Genomic DNA, 20,880 nt, shown 5'->3' with positions numbered 1-20,880 from the left:
GAGTTTGATTCTCTTTGAACAAATCCAGTTCCAATGCCTCAATTCATTGATTCAATCAATCAAAGCTTTTAAAGTTACTAAAATTTCCTCCCAGTAAAAGGTCTGAACCTCACAAAGTCCAGCTTGTGTCTTATAGTCTTCCCCACATTCAATGTTCAACACTTGTACAGTCATCAACCAGATATTTTACCAGAAATAGAAGTCGTCACAGGTGAATTAATTTAACGCCTTTATTTCAAGTTAAAGAAAACAGAAGCCTCAGTATAAAAGCTATAAGAGATGAAAACAGAGCTCAGAATAACCTTTTTTACGCTTCAATTAGACATTTCAAGTGAAACCACGTCAACATATTCAGAAAACAGTCAATAAAAAGTGCAAACAGCCTTTTCTCTTTGAATATCTGCTTCTTTTCTTTGACTTGTCTTCCTGAGAGGAATGGGCATGTGATGGTCCTGCCACTGATTTCAATCTTGGCTGAATGGAGTCGCTGCCGTTCTCATGCAGATCTGTAGGTGTTCACCTGTGAGCCTGGAACCACACTTGTTCTTCATGTTGTTGACGGTGGAAAAAGCCGACTCACAGCCGTCAGTGGGTCCAAACGTGGTCCAGGTGTGCAGTGCTGCTTTGGTTAGACCATGAAAACAGTGTGCAGCAGCCAGAAAGCAGCAGGTCAGTGGCCTCTAAATGCTCTTCATGCATCACTTCCTCACAGATCAATGAGCTCCAGCTGCAGAGATCCCACATGAGCCCACCTCAACGTCTGTGTCACCTCCTGTGAAAAGTTCTGTGATGAGGAGAGGATTGTGGGTCAGCAGGAGGAGCTGCTGCCCGAGGCTGAAGCTGTCAAAGCTTTTACTGAAGTTTCCACTCAGCTTGTGTATGAAGTCAACACGGGGAGGAACATCTCTCTCAGACTGAGTGTGTTCTGCAGCTTTGGGAAGTGTGTTCACTCTCCTTCAACATCTGCTGTGAAAATGTGCAGCTTCCTGTGGAAACATCCAGCAGCTTTCATCCAATGAACCACTGAATGTTTCCGGTCCTGCAGCTTTAACTTGAGCTCATGAAGGTGTGATGTGATTTCAGCCGACACAGCAACCGTCTCCATGTTGTGCTCATCTTGCAGAAACAGTGAAATCTGTGTTGCTGTCTGACTCTTGAGCTGCTCTTGTTCATGACTTCAGCGCATAGAACAGTGTGATGGATGAGACGGTGGTGAGCTCTGAGATCAGGGTCGTCTTCTCTCTTCCCACCATGGCAGGGGCTCCATCTGTGGTGATGAGACCACCTGGTTCAGATCGACACCTCTCTGTCTCAACATCTCCTTTATTGCTGCATATATGTCCTCTCCTCTCGATGTGTCTCAGTGGTGTTACAGACAACAGCTCCTCACAGAGCTCTTTATCATCTCTGGGAAAAGATGTAAACCTTTTAGAAACAGGTGAGCATCATCAAAGATCATCTAGACTCTAGACGATCTTTGATGATGCTCACCTGTTTCTAAAAGGTGAAACCAGGTGTTTCTACTGACAGAGGAGATCATTCCGGCTCCGTCTACTTCCTGCTAAGACCCTCAGACTATACAATCTTTGATGATGCTCACCTGTTTCTAAAAAGTTTCCACCTCTTTCATTCTTCCATCCTGAGTATTTTCAAAGTAAAAATGATCAAACTCTGTTTTAACGTGTCACATCTGTTGTCAGAACGGTAGAAACACTTAAAACAATAAATAACATGAAGTTAACAGTAGAAAAACACCACATCAGCACAATGAGACAGTTTAATGAATATATACATGATAATACAGACTCGTTTGGTTGTATTCTAATCAGCTGTTAATATTCTGTTTCTGTAATAAAACATCCTGATAAACAACCTGTTTTTACATCCATCTGTTTAATATGTCACCATGGAAACCATCAGATGAGTTTATGAACACGATCACAGGTTTTTTTTTTCTTCTCATCATTATAAAAACACATAAAACAACCAGAAACATCCACATGTGAGTGACACACATCTTGTTAAATAAAGCTTCAGAGACGTTTGATTTTACGTCCTGAATGTTTTTCAGGTGAAAGTGTTGAAATATAAAAACTGAAGTCGTATGGAAAGTATGACAAGTGTTATTTTCAGAACATCAGTAAAGGACAGAGTAAAATAAGATATTTAGATGTTCTGTAGATACGGGTCGCTCCACACCGACTGACCCAGGACCTGCCAGCTCATGTCACACATTCTTTTTAAAGACATTTGTGTTGAAACTTTTGTTCAATTCATGACAACTTGTAAAATCCAAATAGTTGTTTTGTCTCAAATTTCACCAAAATCCTGAAATTGAGTTTAAAGAGTCAAAGTTGAAAAATCCACAAGTTAAAAAGTATTTGGAGTTCAGCTGCACGATCACATTCAGTTCATTTAAGTTTCTACATGAAGTGTTCTGGAGAAGCGGGAAAAGTTCTGGATTGTGGGTGAGTTGGCTGGTTGGAACGACCCATAATCACTACATGACTTATTGATTCACACACATGTTGAAGTATTGAACATATTTGGTGATAACTTAAAGTGTTTAACAAAAGAAATGAAGAGAAAATGAATGATTGAATGTGAGTGTTAAACAAATGAGTCACATACAGATTGATGAGAGTCGTCAGGACAGAAGATCTCTGAGTCCCACTGATTCTGTGCTGCCACCTGCTTTCATTTCATCATCAATTCATGTCTCATCAAACTTTTACACTCATTCTGTTTTGGTTTTATTAATTATTTGTTCCTTCTCTAAAAGAAAACATGTTTAAGCTTTAAGAATATTTAAAATCTGTTTTTAAAAGTCTTTTATCCTGAAACAAGTCAGAATGATAAAATAAAAAGAGTAGTTTAAGTTGTGCTCGCTGTGCTGCAATCACACAGAATAATACTTGTTTCAGATATTTTCTAAAATCAAGTCAAAGTTTTTGTTCTTCACTCGATTTCTGATGCCAGGAAAGAAAGTTTAAAGGAGCAGTCTGTAGTTTAGTGGAAGAAATAACAAGGAGCAGACAAAGATCTTCATCAGCTGATCAACAAACTAAATAAACTTTATACTGTTTCACTGTGTTTATATGTGGCGGACCCTGCCACCTCTCTGGCTTCAAACAGTGTTCTGTTGGAACAAAATGTCTTATTACCTCATTAATATTGTAAATATTTGATGTTCTTATATTGAGCTACTTTAGCAGAGGAGAAACATTTCAGTGATGCTGTGCGACATCTTTCAGTCTGATTATAAACTCGTCAGCTGATCGTTTCACAAACAGTCAGATTGAAACAAAAAGGAACAATTTGTACAAGTTTTGGACTCTTTGCTCTGAACATCAACGTTCAGAAGCATCAAACATGAGCTCAAATCTCTTCAGCACTTGTTTAAAAACGTCATCAGGACAGTTTAGTTTGTGATCTCTGAAAGTGTTTCAGTATTTCATCCGGCTCTCAGACTTCCAAACATCTTCAGCCAACCGGCTCAGACAGAGAAAGACTTTTCTCACAGCTGTTTAGTTTGACGGACCAGATTCAAATCCAACAAACGTCCTGAAAATACAGCCGGACTTCAACAGCCACAAAACACTGAGAGAAACACAATGATTGTCATTCAAATGTGTTTTCTTCTCATATAATAATCACACAGAAATGAACAGATGTTGTGCAGTTTATCACGTCACTACGGACATAATTACATGTGTTAACCAACACCATCAAACTTTTGGTTTCATCATTAGAAACACATGAAACAAGTCAGAGTGTTTCAGGTGGAGTGTCGAGTACATTTGATCAGATTTTACTGTCCATTCACAACTTTGTTCACAATGATTCTTTACAATTAAAGCTGCAGACGAGTCAATGTTTTCTGTCTCTTACATTTCACTAATAGTTGTGGATTTTATTGGAACAAGAGCCAGAATTCAAAACAACACATGACAGAAAGTACAAGTCAACGCAATTTACACAATTTAATGGAAGAAGTTTAAAATGTAAATGAAGAATCTTTTCAATCAGTTTGAATCATTTTGTACAAAGTTGACTGATGAATTTATTACAAGAAGCTGAAAGATTGATGTGACTGTGATCCTGTACAGACTCAACTGTTCAGCACTGACAATGTTTCTGTGACAGGAGGAGACTCTGCACACTAAACACCTCACAGACTCACTGAGGAACCAGAACTGGACCAGAAGAGTCCGAATCCAGGATAAAGAGGTTCAGTGAATGTGGTGTTGAAGGTGTGGAGGTGGATCAGTGAGTCAGAGGAGACTCTGTAGAAGGACAGAGTGCCAGCAGGACAGTCCACATACACTGCTACTCTACCAGAGGAGGAGGAGGAGGAGGAGGAGGAGGAGGAGGAGGAGGAGGAGGAGGAGATGTCTGTTAGTCTGTTATTGTGACAGACATAGTAACGACCATCATCAGAGCACTCCAGACTCCAGGACTGATCATTGTATCCAAACCAACAGTCATCACTGTCTCCTTTCCTTCTGATTCTTCTGTAACTCACTGATATAGAAACTTTTCCTCTCCACTCGACCTCCCAGTAACAGCGACCAGTCAGACCAGTTCTACACAGCAGCTGAGGACACCAGTCAAACCTCTCTGGATGATCAGGATATGACTGAACCTCCTTCACACGTGTCATCTTCCTGTTGTTGTCAGACAGTTTGATCTTTCTGTCGACTGTGTTTGTGTCGACTGTGAGCTCACAGGAATCTGATGGAGAGAAAAAGACACAACACAGCTGCAGTTATTAATGTGTCATCAGTGTGATGATGACATCACAGATGTGAATGAGTGATGTCACAGTGTTTTCATGAATGACAGTAAAAAGACACTCACACTTCCTCAGACCTGGTGTCAACCATCGGACTCCAGCAGGCTCCACCCTGAAAGGAGGAGGGGGGTCAGAGCAGCACATCCTCTTTCAGCATGCAAACATGGACATGACATGACTCTCATACACAGAAACACAATCTGTCCATCAGGCTGCTTCTCCCTGTTCTCCCTGAACCTCTTCACCTCTGCCACTCTCCTCACACACTGAGAGTGAGCCACAGGATGTTGGTGTGTGTGAAAGAGGACCACAACATCTGAGAACACACACAAACCTCCTGTTGGATTTATCACTTCATCTTTATTTTATTGGATGTTGTTGCTGTTTCCTGTGGGCGACCTTACGCTTGCTGTTTGATCCAATGTCAACTTGTGCTTATGTTTCTATATTATAGGACTTTTGTATTTGGACGTCAGAACTTTTGAGGTCCGATTCCTGTTTGAAGCTTGGAGGGCTTTTCTGAATCTCAGCTGCACAGTCTGCTTTTTGTTCTTGCTGTGTTTCTGCTGCTTTGTGTTTCCCGACCTCTGCCACAAAACCAAGTGACAGAGACTCCCAGACTGTTTCCCTCCAGAACCTCACAAGTGTCACTGAACCTGTTTGTGATAGAAACAGCTTCATGGTTTTATGTGTTGACATGTTCATGTTATTATAGTTTGGTGCTGGATTGATATCTGATGTATATTACAGCAGTAATAGTTACTGTGAGGAGAACTTCATGTCATGTTTGATGCCATTAAAAGTAGAAACAATGACAGAAAATGTCTCTTAGTCTGAAATCTGCTGTGGTGAACATGATGTGTCCAGATGTGACCAGAGGAACATCTGACTATGAAGCCAGGAATCTGTCTTTCTTTCTGTCTGTCTGTGGTTCACATGTCTCCAGAACTGTTCATCCAATCTACTTTATACTTGGCAGCTTTGTTGCTGAGGACTCAAAGAAGTGCAGTGTTAAATTTGAATTCAATAGTAGAAGTTTTTAGGGCTGCGACAACTAACCCATTAAATTGATAATAAAAATAGCTGCTGACTAGTTTCATTGTGGGTTAGCTGGATTACGTTACGATGCAGGCGCTATCACACGGAGCGAGCTGCTTCACTTTATAGTCAAAGATGTTGCTCAGGCTGCATTCACAATGTACATTTAACTTTTCATTTCCGTTCTGTTTTCTTTCCCCTTATCTGTGAGGGTGCCACATGGTGCCACTCAGTAGAAACTTTGGGGTTCAGTGTCTAGCTCAGTCCCAGGGGAGCCGGGATTATAACCAGCGATCTTCCGATCATTAGTCCACCAGCTCTACCCACTGAGCTACAGCCGCCCCACTTTTCATTTCAATTTATTTGAATTTAACAGATGAACTTTCCAAATTCAAAATGTCTTTATTGGTACGAAGTCACACAGACATGCTGCCAAAGCAAGAAAAGAAGAAGAACATTGTAGTGAAAACACTAGTACAGTAGATGAAAACACAACATAGATATAACTGTAACCAAAGCTGACAGCCTCTCAGCTGACTGTCACTCACTGTCCCTCAGTTTGTGGCAGCAGAACATAGACTGCTGCTGGATCACAGCTCTTTGGCTTCTCCCCTAGTAGGACTGTTCATATTTCTTCACCTACTGGCTCAACAAACCCTTGGTAATCTATTACATGTTTAACATGTAATCTATTACATGTTTAACATGTGTTTCTCTAGTATGTTTATACTTTTCATGTTGATCAATGGAGCAAATGATTGATTACTGAATGTTCTGTCTTCCTCATTTGATATTGCTGGTGGTGCAAAACACTGAAACTTTCCTGCCCCTGCAGGCTGTTATAATGATAACTACCCAAAACAACCCAAACTCAGCTGGAGCAGCAGTTTCCTCATGACAGGAGCCAAGACTGCACCACTGAGCCCATCTTAAATTAATCTATGCACTGCTGCTGTTATGGTAATGTGACAGGAAGGTTTTGCCTCGTGTCATCTAATGTTGTTGACTGTTTTACATCTTCTGTTCTCTTTAAACTGATGCCACTGATGACAGCTGTTACAGTCTGTAAATCCTTTCAAATACACTGTCAGTGATGGTCTAGAATGCAATTAATCCAGTGTTGAAAAAGATCCATGTCAGAACCATTTTAAGTTCAAAGTCAAGCACTTTGGCCAGAACACTGATTCTTCAGTTCAGGGAAAGATTTTCTAGGACATTCAATGATTAAATTAATGTATGTGTCACAGAAATCTTTTGAATTTGAGGTTCAGTATTTTCTGATCAGACATCTGATACAGCGAGTCTATTGTTATTTGTCATCATCATATCCTAACACTGCTCTGAAGTGGTGTAAATTTTTTTTTTTTTTAACATTTTTTATTTTCATTTTGTGAAGGCATTACAATACAGTAGTTACTTTCAGGGAGTATACAATGTTACCTCTGCCATTCACAATTAATTTCGTGTGTGTTTTTTTTTTTGTGTGTACAAAACAATAAACAAAGTACACAAAGTAAAAAAAAAAAAAAAAAAAAAATTACATCTGAAGACTTTGAACTAACTGGGAAAGATAGATCTACATAAAAGAGCAAATAAAGAAATGTTACCAGGCAGTTTTGACATAAAGTGTGAGTGATACAGATTAATCCTTAGGTCCAACAAAACATTCAGAAAAACACAATAAAATGAAAGTAAGTAACAGCATTGTAAGGTCACCCATTCCGTACTTCTGTCTGATCAAGACCGGTATATTTAACCCACTTGGCCCACCTTTTAGTAAATGTGATTTTTTGAAGGCGGAGGGAGGAGGTAATCCTTTCCATAAGGTAAATGTCATTTACGATACTTATCCACTCCTGTGTTGTGGGTGGATCCGGGAGTAACCAACGTCTTGTAAGTGCTTTTTTACCAGCAGTTCTCAAAATATCAAATAAATATTCATCAGCTTTCCTGACCTGTAAGTCAAAAATTCCTAAAAATAATGTGGAAAACTGCATAGGTAGATTAGTGTTAAATAGACCACTTAATACTTTATGAAGCTCTGCCCAAAAGGATTCAACCACCGGACATCCCCAAAAGATATGCCAATGATTGGCTTCCCGGTGTCCACATTGCCTCCAACACGTAGCCTCCCCTCCTGTAAAATGTGCCTTTTGTTTTGGCGTAATGAAAAAACGGACCATACATTTCCAACCGAACTCTCGCAGTGAATGAGAGCTGGTGCATTTCCACTGGGATTGGCAAATGTGAGGCCAATCCTCCTCAGATATTAGCAGATTACCCTCTCTCTCCCATTTTTTCCTAACATAATCTGTATTGTGGGACTTTTTAGACAATAAGCCTTTATAAATTCTGGAGATGACACCCTTGTTTGATTTTCTTTGATAAGCATCAATAAAATTTTTGGATATAGGGTCATTAAGGTCTGTTTCCTTTCTGATATGTTCAAAACGACTACGTACCTGGAGGAACCTAAAAAAATCAGTTCTGTCCAGGTCACAGTCTTCCTTCAACCTATCAAAGCTTTTAAATTGTCCCTTTTCTGTAAGAGAATAGTATGTCGTTATCCCTTTCGAAATCCATGATTTAAATCCCTTATCTATTGCGTTAGCCTTAAACTCCGGGTCTTAAGCACACTATTGGATTATTTGTAACTTGTTACTTAATTTATACTCATCTTTTATCATATTCCATATTTTTAACTGCACTTTGATCCATGGGTTCTGTACCTTATCTACAAGTCCTCCCAGATGTTTGTGAGGTAGTGCTGCTTGTATTGGAGGATCAACTAGACTTGAGAGTTCTATATGTTTCCATCTAGCTTGAAAGGACGGGTTACACAAATTAATTAGGGGTCTAGTCTGAGCTGCAAAAAAATAATCTTTAAAATTAGGTAGCGACATTCCCCCTTGCTCTTTTGGAAGTTGTAAGGTCTTAAATCTAACCCTGGGTTTTTTACCCTGCCAAATAAATCTGGAAATAATTTTATCCAGTTCAGAAAATTGTTTTGGGGAAATTTCTACAGGGAGTGCCTGAAATAAGTAGAGGTATCGTGGGAGAATATTCATTCTTACAGAATCAATTCTGTGACTAAGACTAAGGAAAGAAATAGAGTTCCATCTGTGTATGTCGTGTTTAATTTTCGTTAAGAGGGGGCCATAATTTATCTCTGCCAGCGTTTGAATTCTTCTCGGCAAGTTTATTCCGAGGTATTTTAGCGACTTTTGATCCCAGTTAATATGAAATTTCTCTCTAAGTTGCTTTGTGGGTTGATAGTTAATATTACCTTTTTTCTTCGAGAAACCTTTTTATTTCCTCTCTCATTTGGGTTTTGAATCTTGGATTATTTAAGATACTTGTATTCAACCTCCACAAAGTTCTACCCGGGTTATCAATAATATCTACAGTGCAGGAGAGGGGGGCATGGTCGGATAGATCAATGCATCCAATATCACAATCGCGAATTCGATGACGATCTCTCTTTAATATAAAAAAATAATCTAATAAGCATCATGTGGATGTGAATAAAAAGTATAGTCACGGCCAGATGGATAGAAGTCTCTCCACAAATCCAAAATGCCAAGCTCTGTCATTAAGACATTAATTTTCCTATGTAACAGCGTAGTAGCTGGGTTTTTGGATGAATCCTGTTTTGGATTGAGACGGATATTAAAATCACCTCCACATATGACAACCCCTGTGTCCTTTATCATCAAATCAAATATGTTTCTATAGAAAGCAAAAGTACTTCCGGGGGGAGCATAAACATTACAAATTGTTATAATTACATCATGTATTTTCCCTGAGACTACTACATATCTCCCTTCCTTGTCAGATATCTCTGAGACCTGTTCAAATGGTATTTGTTGTGAAATCAAGGTTGCTACACCTCTCCTGTGGCCTGATTTAAATGATGAGTAGTACACCCTTGAAAAACCCATTCTTTTAAGTTTTTCATGCTCCAGTGGGGTGAGATGTGTCTCTTGTAATAGCACAATCTGCGCATTCTCCCTTTTCATTTTTGTTAGTATCTGCCTCCTCTTAGCTGGATTTAAAATCCCATTCACATTAAATGAGATCACTTTAAGGGTTTGTCTGTTCATTATCTATTACTGTGGTCTACATTTATTATCACACACCCACAAATCTCTCCTGGGATCCCTGGAAGTATGTATACTAAACCTATCTTTCCCGACGAACACAAGCAAAAAACAGTATAGAACAGTCTGAAACAGAACATCACCAGAGCAGTTCAGAACAGTTGCTTCCGATGCTGAGGCTTGCTTCAATGAAGCCCTGCGGGACCTTGTAAAGTCAAAGCCCTCGTAAGGGAACGTCCCACGTCGCAGTGGTGGGGCCCTGAGATGTGGCCGCACTTCAGCCAGAGTCCAAATAAAGTAAATAGTAAAAGAAAAGAAAAGAAACAAATCAAGGATGACTCGCCTAATAAGTCCCGTTAATCTGATTAAACAATAAATAAAAAATAGAAGTATGGACTATAATCAGACATGGGCCTGGGCCAGGTGAAGCAAAATTGTTGTGGCAGACTTCTGCACCTGAAATGCAAGCTACATGTTTCAAATAAGACTTATCTGGTAAGTTCGAGGATATGATCCATCAATGATCAGTTAGTGTTTTGGGAGGGCTGTCTTCTGAACTCCTTGAGTCTGTCTTTAAAATGAGCGTGTTGATGTCTCCACTGTGTGCTGCCGCCCGCAGCGGTAGGCTCCTGACTTCCGACCTGGTCGCTCCGTCCCCTCGCCACCTGCCAGATGGACAGGAGCTGGATCTCCTCTTGTTCCGGTGTGGAGGGGGTCTTTACCACCGTAACTGGAAACCCTCGCGCCGACATGTCCCTCGTAGCCTCCGCAGCGTTCTCGAATAGCCGGGTGCCGTCATCATAAAAGATCCGCATCTTTGCAGGATACGGCGTCTGAAACTTTATTCGTTTTTCTTTCAACACCTTTCTGGCCTCGGTGTATTCGCCGCGTTTCTTAAGCACTTCAGGGGGAAAGTCATGGTCGACATAGAAACGAACGTTGTCGCAGAACACCTCCTTTTTCTGCCATGCTCTCTTTATCAAGTCCTCTTTGGTCCGCCAGCTGCCAAGCCTGACCACTATGGAGCGAGGCTTTGCCTGTGAGCCGGTGGGCTTCGGGGCCAGAGCTCGGTGTGCTCGTTCAATTTTGAGGTCTCGGTCACGTGGCAGGTTGAGTGAAGTTTTCAGCAACTTATCCAGAAAGCCAGCCATGTCGGTGCCTTCTTTGTCTTCGGGTATTCCGTAAATCCGCAGGTTGTCTCTCCGCGCTCGAGCCTCCTGGTCGATCAGCGTCGCTTCCAAACTAGCTTGGCGCAATGTTAGCCGCTTGACTAACGTTGATGTTGCCTGAAGCACGGTCTCCGCTTCATCTACTCTCCCTTCAACTTCGTCTAGTCTGTCGTTTGCCCTCTTTAACTCCTGTTTTATGTCGGAGAGTTGCGCCCTGTTGTCTCTTCTAAATTCACGGATTTCGTTGAGGATACTATTCAGGCTAGCTTCGGGGCCATGTTCCTCACGTGGGTTTAGCTGTCTGGAGAGCTACTTCGGCTGTGCCTCCGTTCTGGGTTTTCTTCTGCCAGAGCCATGCTTAGTCCACTTCTAGTAGTAACCCCTTTTTCATTATTTTTAAAAATGCCCACCAGGATTGACAAAATCAAGGTTTTGGGGGGTTAGATTGTAAAACCTTTCGGGAGCTAGAAGTTTAGGCTGCCATCCCCTCAATAGCGGAACCGGAAGTCGAAGTGGTGTAAATTTGACTTATTGTTAAAGTTTTGAAAATCCTTTAGTCAGTGTGGAGTGTGAAATAGTTTGAATGAGTGATTCATCAACCACCAAAACCAGAGGACAAGAAATCAAACAGGGACAACTAGAGCGAGCAATCAATTAGTCTGAAAAAAGAGGTGTAACTTTAGTGTTTGTACCAAGGCTCTCCTAGATGCTGACCTTGGTCTCTTTTTCTCATCTTCCTCTCTTCAATAGCAACTCTTGGCTTCAAGCTATGCTGCCTTTTCTCCTGAACTGAACTGAACTGGAGGTGAAGTTAACGAAGAAGACCTCCTGACAATGATCCATCTACAATCGAGATACAGAGTCTCATCCTAGCCCCTTTCACACAGAGAAGTCGCATGAACACCACAGTGGCAGTTTGCCAATTCTCCACTGTTGGTCGTTCAAAGAGAGTAAAGCAGCTCCGCCTTAAAAACTCTCTGCGGGTTCTAAAGAGGTGTGATTGTACACAAGGATGAGGTCTCTGTGTTTTTTTAAGGTGTTTCCCTGATGTCCCTCTGTCAATCTAAACCCGTGGATAATTTATAATTACATGAATGCTGTTACAAGGTGTAGTGATTGAGATCCTGACCATCCAAACATCCTTGAAAGTGACAAAGTTACATTTTTCGCTCTTAAGTACATAATTAGACAATCATCATCAATTAACTTGATGCTGTCTGATTCTGTCACTTGTGGGATCAGAGGCTGTTTTCTGGGGGAAAGTTAACTGAAGTCTCGGTCTGGAGGGCTGATTATCGTGTAGATTTATTTTTCAACACAAACCCTAGGTATGTCTAAGTTGTTGCTTAAAGTTTTTTGTCAGTGACATACACTGTTTTTCAGGCAGAGATGTGATTTAGAGTCGGAAGGACGGACAAGATGACAGACGGGAGAACAGATGCTTCTCCACGTATAACTGCAGTATTTTTTTCCTAATATAAGCTGCCAAAGACAGTTACAGTTACTAATTTTCTTTTGCTTGGTCCTGTGCTGTTCTTTGTGAGACATTTCTATTTATTTAGTTGAGTGAAGGACCTGAGTTAGTTGAATGAAGGACTCTCATGTGCTGATCAGTGCCGGAGTGAAATTTCACCCCTCATCGCCTCTGAAAAATTCTCACAGAGGCGGAGGCGGAGAATTGGCGCGGCAGTGTGAATGGGGCTACTGACTGTCTGAGGCTGCAGCAGGACTCATCATACCTGAGAGTGTCCAGTCTCCAGCCTGGATCCTCCAGTCGAGCGGAAAGCTGCTTCACTCCTGAGTCTCCTGGATGATTGTAGCTCAGGTCCAGCTCTCTCAGATGGGAGGGGTTGGAGTCCAGAGCTGAGGCCAGAGAAGTACAGCCTTCCTCTGTGATCAGACAGCCTGACAGCCTGCAGACACACAAAAAAACACACATTGCATATCAGCTGAGGGTCATAATGACTCAGTGCACATCTGTGTTTAAGGGATTCATCGTTTATTATATTCATCGTCTTAGTTTTCAATAAATTAATGATCAGCACTTAACATAGAGTATAACTTAAGCTGATGGATATGCCATTAGTTTTGCAAATATTTGGTCATGAACCAACATATTGTACGGATTAAAATGATGACCTGATGATGGCATCAGATGAAAAGTCAGAGGATCACCAAAGTAATTACAGGTCATCCTGAGGGGAGCATGAATGTCAAAATCCACATGACAACTCATCCAATTGTTGTTGAGATATGCAAGTCAGGATTAGTGCAGAATAGACTGACTGACTGATATTGTAAATATATACATAGAGTAGGGGTGTCATCGGTTTTGTTTTGTTATTTTGATGAGTGAAGGATCTGTTAAGTTGTCAGACTGTGAACACTGTCAGAACATCACACTCCTGTCCACACAGATATCGTCTCACCTCTGTTTGAGTGTCAGAGGTAGAATGAAACCGTCCCCCAATTCCACCTTTGTAACTTTCACACCCACAGTGAGGTGGAATATCGAGATATCAAGAATCCTGCCTTGAAGAGGCAGTGTGAATGGGGCGTCTTTGTCTCTATCTCTCAACCCAACCACTTGAGAGAGGTGGCGGACAACCACTAAGTCCGGTTTTGCTCAAGGTTTCTGCCTGTTAAAAGGCAGTATTTTCTCAACACTGTGGGGGAAATGTTGGGTCTTTTAAATAAATTGAATTATATTAGGAGTGTGACCAAGAACTGCTCCAATTGTTAAGTTACATAAAATAATGAAATAAAAATAAAGAAGCCTGACCTGAGAGTTTCAAGGACACAGTGTGGACTCTTCAGTCCAGCAGAAATTAACTTCACTCCTGAATCCTGCAGGTTGTTGTTACTCAGGGCCAGCTCTTTCAGACTAGAGGATTGGGAGCTGAGAACTGAGGACAGAGCTTCACAGCTTCCCTCTGAGAGGTCACAGACACTCAGCCTGAAGTGTGAACAGTAAAAAAAGACATTTACATTATTCATAATAACATTGTAGCACATATGAACTTGCTTTCTGTTTTACTCTAAAATGTCAGAGATATGAAAAATCAACAAGACTAAATCTGGATTAAACAGACATGAGACAATAATAAGCAGCATACTTTCAAAACACATCAGTTCTGACATGAGAGAGAGAATCTAATTAAGCCATTAAAGAAATACAAAAATAATTTGAGACAAATTATGGACTATCTGACCTGAGAGTTTCAAGTCTACATTGTGGACTCTTCAGTTCAATAGACAGATGCTTCACTCCTGAATCCTGCAGGTTGTTGTTACTCAGGTCCAGTTCTCTCAGACTAGACGATTGGGAGCTGAGAACTAAGGACAGAGCTTCACAGCTTCTGTCCGAGAGGTGACAGACACTGAGCCTGGAGCATGAACAGTAAAAAAGACATCAGGTGATACAATATTTATAATATCATTGTAGAACATGTGAACTTGCGTTCTGTTTTACTCTAAAATCTCTGAGTAATGAAAAATCAACAAAACCAAATCTGGATTAAACAGACATGAAACAATAATAAGTAGCATGGTTCCAAACACAACAGTTCTGATATGAGAGAGAGAGAGAGAGAGAGATAGAATTAAATTATAAAAATTAAAGAAATAACAAAAATAATTTGAGGCAACTATGAACTATCTGACCTGAGAGTTTGAAGTCTACATTGTGGACTCTTCAGTCCAACAGACAGATGCTTCACTCCTGAATCCTGCAGGTTGTTGTTACTCATGTCCAGCTCTCTCATACTAGAGGACTGGGAGCTGATAACTGAGGACAGAGCTTCACAGCTTCTCTTTGAGAGGTCACAGCCACTTAGTCTGGATGAAGAATAATAAAGGAAATTATTTATATTTAGGTCAACAACAGCACATTAACCTCTCCGCACCCACCCGCCCGCCGACGGGCGATTTCAGATAAATGACTGTATGTCTACACTGCGCAGTGACGTATCCCGCTTCAACTTTCATCAATATGGACATACTATACGTCGTTAGAAAGGGGAGAATCTCCGCAATTCATTCATCCAGTTGATTTTGCAGAAATCATGAGCACCAAACCATAAATCATTGATATTCACCAGCATGGTAAACGTGAGACACAAGAAACACACGGCGACTCCCTACCTTTGAAGCGTCCATAAAGCCGTAATATGTGTCCATTCCTCAATTATCTATATTCCAGTTGTCCGTAAGAATCCACTGATCAAAAGCATCAAAATGGTTTTTCATAAAATTATTCAAGCTTGTGAATATCGTCCTGTAAAGTCCATTTGTTTACCGTCTGCCAACTTTGTCCGGCATATAAAGTTCATACTTTACCGGCTGCACCGAAATGTTTTCTAGTTCCTGTATGGTGATGTTGGGTATGCTTGTTTTCATCACTTTGCTAGCTACAAAATAAAAGTGTCCCCATCTTTTTCTGTTCAGTTTTCACCCCAGCAGAGCCCCTGAAGTAGATCGAGCGCTGCCTGTTTGAAGGACCAATATACTTTGTTTACTGTTTTTCGCTGCCTTAGTATAGGAATAGCGTATTGGCTATCGACATGTCAATAACTCAGGCTTCTAGCCAATTATTTTACCTTTCTAATGAGGGCAGGTGTGCCCAGGTCAGGTATTTATGAGCCGAGGGGTTTCCGTGCGTCTGGCGACTCGTGGGCGGACTTTACGCAGCAGACGCACGGTGAAGAGACGCAGCAAACATTTACATTTCTTCGTAGGCATTTTCAGAGTTTACAATGGCGAAAGCCAGGAAGAAATCCAAATATATCCGAGAAGATGACCAGGAATGGACTATAGCATCATCTGATGAGAGTCAAGACAGTGAGTATGACTCTGAGAGAGAGGAGATGTTCGCTCAGGGACTTGACGACATCTTAGATCGGTGAGTAACGTTATCTTTGATCATGTTTTATTTATTTATTTAGCCATGAGTGAAATTTGAATGAAAGTTAGTGGGTGGGTTTTTTTTTTATGATTACAGTGAACAGTACAGTATACATTAGCATGTCATAAATGATGCTAAATGGTTAGCGCCCCAGGGCCTAATTAGCCTTGCTAAGCCTAGCTAGCTAGCTAGCTACTCAACTACTCAACTAAAGTTATGTAATCCTTGTAATCCTATTCTATAATGTCAGGGTTTTCCCTGCCATTATACGGCTTAGGCGCGGCGCCCAAGCGTTTTTGCCTCCCGCCTAAGCAGGGTTCTCCCCAGACGGTGGAACAGCGGCGCTACACCGCTATACCGCTAGGTCAGCGGCGCTATACTCCGCTCGTGACGGTGACGAGCGTCCGTCCCCCGGCTGACGGCGATGAGCGTCCGTCCGTCCGTGTCTCTCTCTTCCCCCCCCCCCCCGGGACAGACTATCCTCTAATTCCCTTTTATTTAGATTTTTTTTTTCAAGCTTGTAAACAAATTGAACTAGATCTTTTTCACTGACCAGACACTGGGAATATTCCCCCAATTCAATTATTCTGTTTATGTACAGTTATTTCCCTGATGTTTTTGTGTAATATATAATATCATATCCGTGTTTATTTGTTTCCTATGTAAATAACACCCCATTGAAATGCATTTATATATTTTTTCATTATATTTGGTAACATTTGTGCATTGCATTGTGTTTTGTAGGTCACAGTCTGACAGTGACGTGGATTGGGAGCCTCAAAGTAGGACACTCAGACGCCAAACCCCATCTCCTGCTGAAGGTGGTCGGCAGAAGCGGCAACGATCCTCCTCTGCATCCACCAGTGCTACCTCCCCCGCTGCATCTTTCACTGCCCCCTCTGGCTCAGGGGACGCTGCAGCTTCTACACCAACTGCTGGACGTTCCCGTGCTGCCAGACGTGCCCGGGGGAGGGGCAGAAGAGGAGGATCCTCCAGAGCACATAGCTCCCACACGGAGGAACAACAGTGGCATGATGTGGGGGATGACGACGTTGAGCCTGCTCAAGTTGCCTTCATGCCGGTGAGACAGCCCGGACCACAGCAGGAGACCAGAGTGGCAACCAGTCCACTGCAGTTTTTCAGACTGTTTTTCACCGACGCAGTGCTTGGGACTTTGATGGCAAACACTAATATTTTGTTGATATTGGCACAGTTATACATACAGTAATAGTGTATTGATAGATAATACAATCCTTGTTTGAAATTCAGTTCAGTATAGTCTGTCATTTTTGTATAATGGTAACTATTCTGTAGTGTCTTGTCACATGACAATATCTCAATATGGCCACCTAGAAGCGTGTGGAAACCCCCTCCAACCACCCATCAAATGAATGTGTGAATAAATTATGTTTTGAATCATGGAGAAAGATTTTATAGTCACCAAAATGCTTCAGTAATGTTTCCAGTGTCACAGAAGTGAGTAAAAGCATTTGGCACAATTTGGCCATTTGGAGACGTTTTGGAGAGGTTCGTGGACGCCAGTGACACCACAAACTAAAACCTCCATAACTCCCATAAGGGTAGGCCTAGAAGTCTAAAATTTCACCCAGGTGTAGTTGACAAGATGAGGAAGGTATGTGCTATATTGCCATATGCCTTACATAAAGCACATCCTAGTTATTGTTATTCAAATATGACCTATTATTTTCGAAGACAAAAAAAATGTTTTAGAGCCATGTTTGAACTGATGTCATTTTGGTTGTGTGTATGGTACATGCTAAATAAACACATTCACAGAAACTAGAGGTTGTCTGCTTTCAAATGGCGTATCATACATCCATCTCGGACTTGTAGTTCTTGTGTTATCAGCTTTTCCATTTGGGTATGCTAAATAGGTGAAGTTACTGAAAATAGGTGGGTGCGAACAGGTTGACTGAATTCTGAAAAAAAACTTCTCCACACTTACAGAGCCTTGTTGGAGGCTTTGACTACTGGCAGCAGCCTTAGAAGAGCCTCCTCTGAAGCAGAGTATTTCTTCAGGTCAAACACGTCCAGATCTTCTGATGACAGTAAGATGAAGACCAGAGCTGACCACTGAGCAGGGGACAGTTTATCTGTGGAGAGAGGTCCTGATCTCAGGTGCTGCTGGATCTCTTTTACTAGAGAACGATCGTTCAATTCGTTCAGACAGTGGAACAGATTGATGCTTCTCTCTGGAGACAGATTCTCACTGATCTTCTTCTTAATGTACTTCACTGTTTGCTGATTGGCTTTTGAGCTTCTACCTGACTGTGTCTGCAGACCTTGGAGGAGAGACTGATTGGTCTTCAGTGAAAGACCCAGGAGGAAGCGAAGGAACAAGTCCAGGTGTCCATTTGGACTCTGTAAGGCCTTGTCCACAGCACTCTGGTAGAAATGTGTTGATTTGTCTCCAAAGACTTCAGGCCGCCAGGATGTTGACCGCTCTTTATCTGACAGTAAACTGACTCTAGAATTGATGAACGTCAGATGGACATGAAGAGCAGCCAGAAACTCCTGAACACTCAGGTGGATGAAGCAGAACACCTTGTCCTGGTACAGTCCTTTCTCCTCTTTAAAGATCTGAGTGAACACCCCTGAATACACTGAGGCTGCTGTGATGTCAATGCCACAATCTTTCAGGTCTGATTGATAGAAGATCAGGTTTCCTTTCTGCAACTGATCAAAAGCCAGTTTTCCCAGAGACTCAATCATCTTCCTGCTCTCTGGAGTCCAGTGTGGATCTGTCTCAGCTCCTCCATCATACTTGACCTTCTTCACTTTGGACTGAACCACCAGGAAGTGGATGTACATCTCAGTCAGGGTCTCGGGCAACTCTTCTCCCTCTCCGGTCTTCAACACATCCTCCAGAACTGTAGCAGTGATCCAGCAGAAGACTGGGATGTGGCACATGATGTGGAGGCTTCGTGATGTCTTGATGTGGGAGATGATTCTGCTGGCCTGCTCCTCATCTCTGAATCTCTTCCTGAAGTACTCCTCCTTCTGTGGGTCAGTGAACCCTCTGACCTCTGTCACCATGTCAACACACCCAGGAGGGATCTGATTGGCTGCTGCAGGTCGTGTGGTTATCCAGAGGCGAGCAGAGGGAAGCAGTTTCCCCCTGATGAGGTTTGTCAGCAGGACATCCACTGAGGTGGACTCTCTAACATTAGTCAGGATCTCAGTGTTGTGGAAGTCCAGAGGAAGTCGACACTCGTCCAGACCATCAAAGATAAATACAACCTGGAACTCTTCAAAGCTGCAGATTTCTTTGGTTTCAGTGAAGAAGTGATGAACAAGTTCCACCAAGCTGAACTTTTTCTCTTTCAGCACATTCAGCTCTCTGAAAGTGAATGGAAATGTGAACTGTATGTCCTGGTTGGCTTTGTCTTCAGCCCAGTCCAGAGTGAACTTCTGTGTTAAGACAGTTTTCCCGATGCCAGCCACTCCCTTTGTCATCACTGTTCTGATTGGTTCGTCTCTTCCAGGTGAGGGTTTAAAGATGTCTTCTTGTCTGACTGTTGTTTCTGGTCTGTGTGGTTTCCTGGATGCTGTTTCAATCTGTCTGACCTCATGTTCATCATTGACCTCTGCAGTCCCTCCCTCTGTGATGTAGAGCTCTGTGTAGATCTGATTCAGAAGGGTTGGGTTTCCTGCTTTAGCGATCCCCTCAAACACACACTGGAACTTCTTCTGAAGGTTAGATTTAAGTTTACGCTGACAAACTGCAGCAAGATGTTCTAAATGAACACAGAACAAAAACGATCAAGACATTTATAAAGAAAATATGACAATTTCCTTCTCCTAAAGTAGCACATATAAACACATTTTCCATGTTTGTCCTCCATCTGTTGAGACAAATTGTCTCATTGATCCATCATGTTAAATCTTTAGTGAAATCCTCTTACTGCTCTGCAGACGGTCAGCCAGCTCCTCCTGCTTCATTCTCCTCAGGAAGTGAAGTGTGATCTTCAGAAATGCCTCTCTGCTGCTCCTCCTCTGCTCTTCATCCTCACCGTCTAACACCTCCTCATCATCATCACTTTGACTGTGTAAGTATTCAGAGCAATCTGAACTCAGAACTTTCTGAATCTTCTTCAGCTCGTTCCTCACAAAAGTCTCAATGTTCTCCTCCAGCAGCTGAAACAGAATATTGTGTAAATGACAACATTTAACATCAGTTCCATGTTGGACAGATTCACCACTGGTCTGTAAAGTGCAGCATGGAGATTATTGTGAACAGACTGGATGTTAAAGTAGTTGTTGTTCATGTACAGACCATAAATATGGAGTCCAGGTGTGTCTGATGCTGCTGGACAGACGGACCTCTGGGAACCTCTGAGCTCTCCTGGTCGACTCTGTGGAGGAATCATGAAGAATCAGTCACATTGTGTCTGTACACTCAGAGACAAACACAAGCTGAAGGTCGTTTGAGTTAAAGTGTTGACGACGTCATTGAATCAGATGGTTTCCTCTGACAAAGTGTTGATCGTACTAATGATCCCACTGTGAATCAACAGTCAGTCAGTTTACTGGGTCGTTTCAGCAGCTTGTCTGGTTTAGTCCCTCCAGCTCTTATTGACTCGTTTAATACTGTGGACAGCAACACACAGCTAACACAAGCTAGCTGGATGCTAACTGTTCAGTGCAAATTGGTGCAGAGTTTCAATAAACTTGTGTTCAATTAAGATTCCAACATTGGAGAACAAAAAAATGATTCATTATGTATTTTCTTTTTCATTTATATTAATTCTGCAAGAAATTTGAATATGACACCAAAAACTAAAATACTGGTTTGTTTTTGTACAAACTTGATTTTGATATTTAATTTGTCTGATTTGTGGCCTGAAAATCATT

General features: G+C 41.7%; 1 pseudogene; it reads right to left on the bottom strand.

The window, feature by feature from the left end:
- Positions 1 to 1,684: 1,684 nt before the first annotated feature.
- On the bottom strand, positions 1,685 to 19,018 carry LOC115576513 (NACHT, LRR and PYD domains-containing protein 12-like; annotated as a pseudogene).
- Positions 19,019 to 20,880: the final 1,862 nt, after the last annotated feature.

This window comes from Sparus aurata, chromosome 24 (assembly GCF_900880675.1).
Source record: "Sparus aurata chromosome 24, fSpaAur1.1, whole genome shotgun sequence".
In the NCBI taxonomy this organism is placed as follows: Eukaryota; Metazoa; Chordata; class Actinopteri; order Spariformes; family Sparidae; genus Sparus; species Sparus aurata.
Note: the sequence above shows the minus strand (reverse complement) of the source record. Positions and strands in the feature narration are given on the sequence as shown.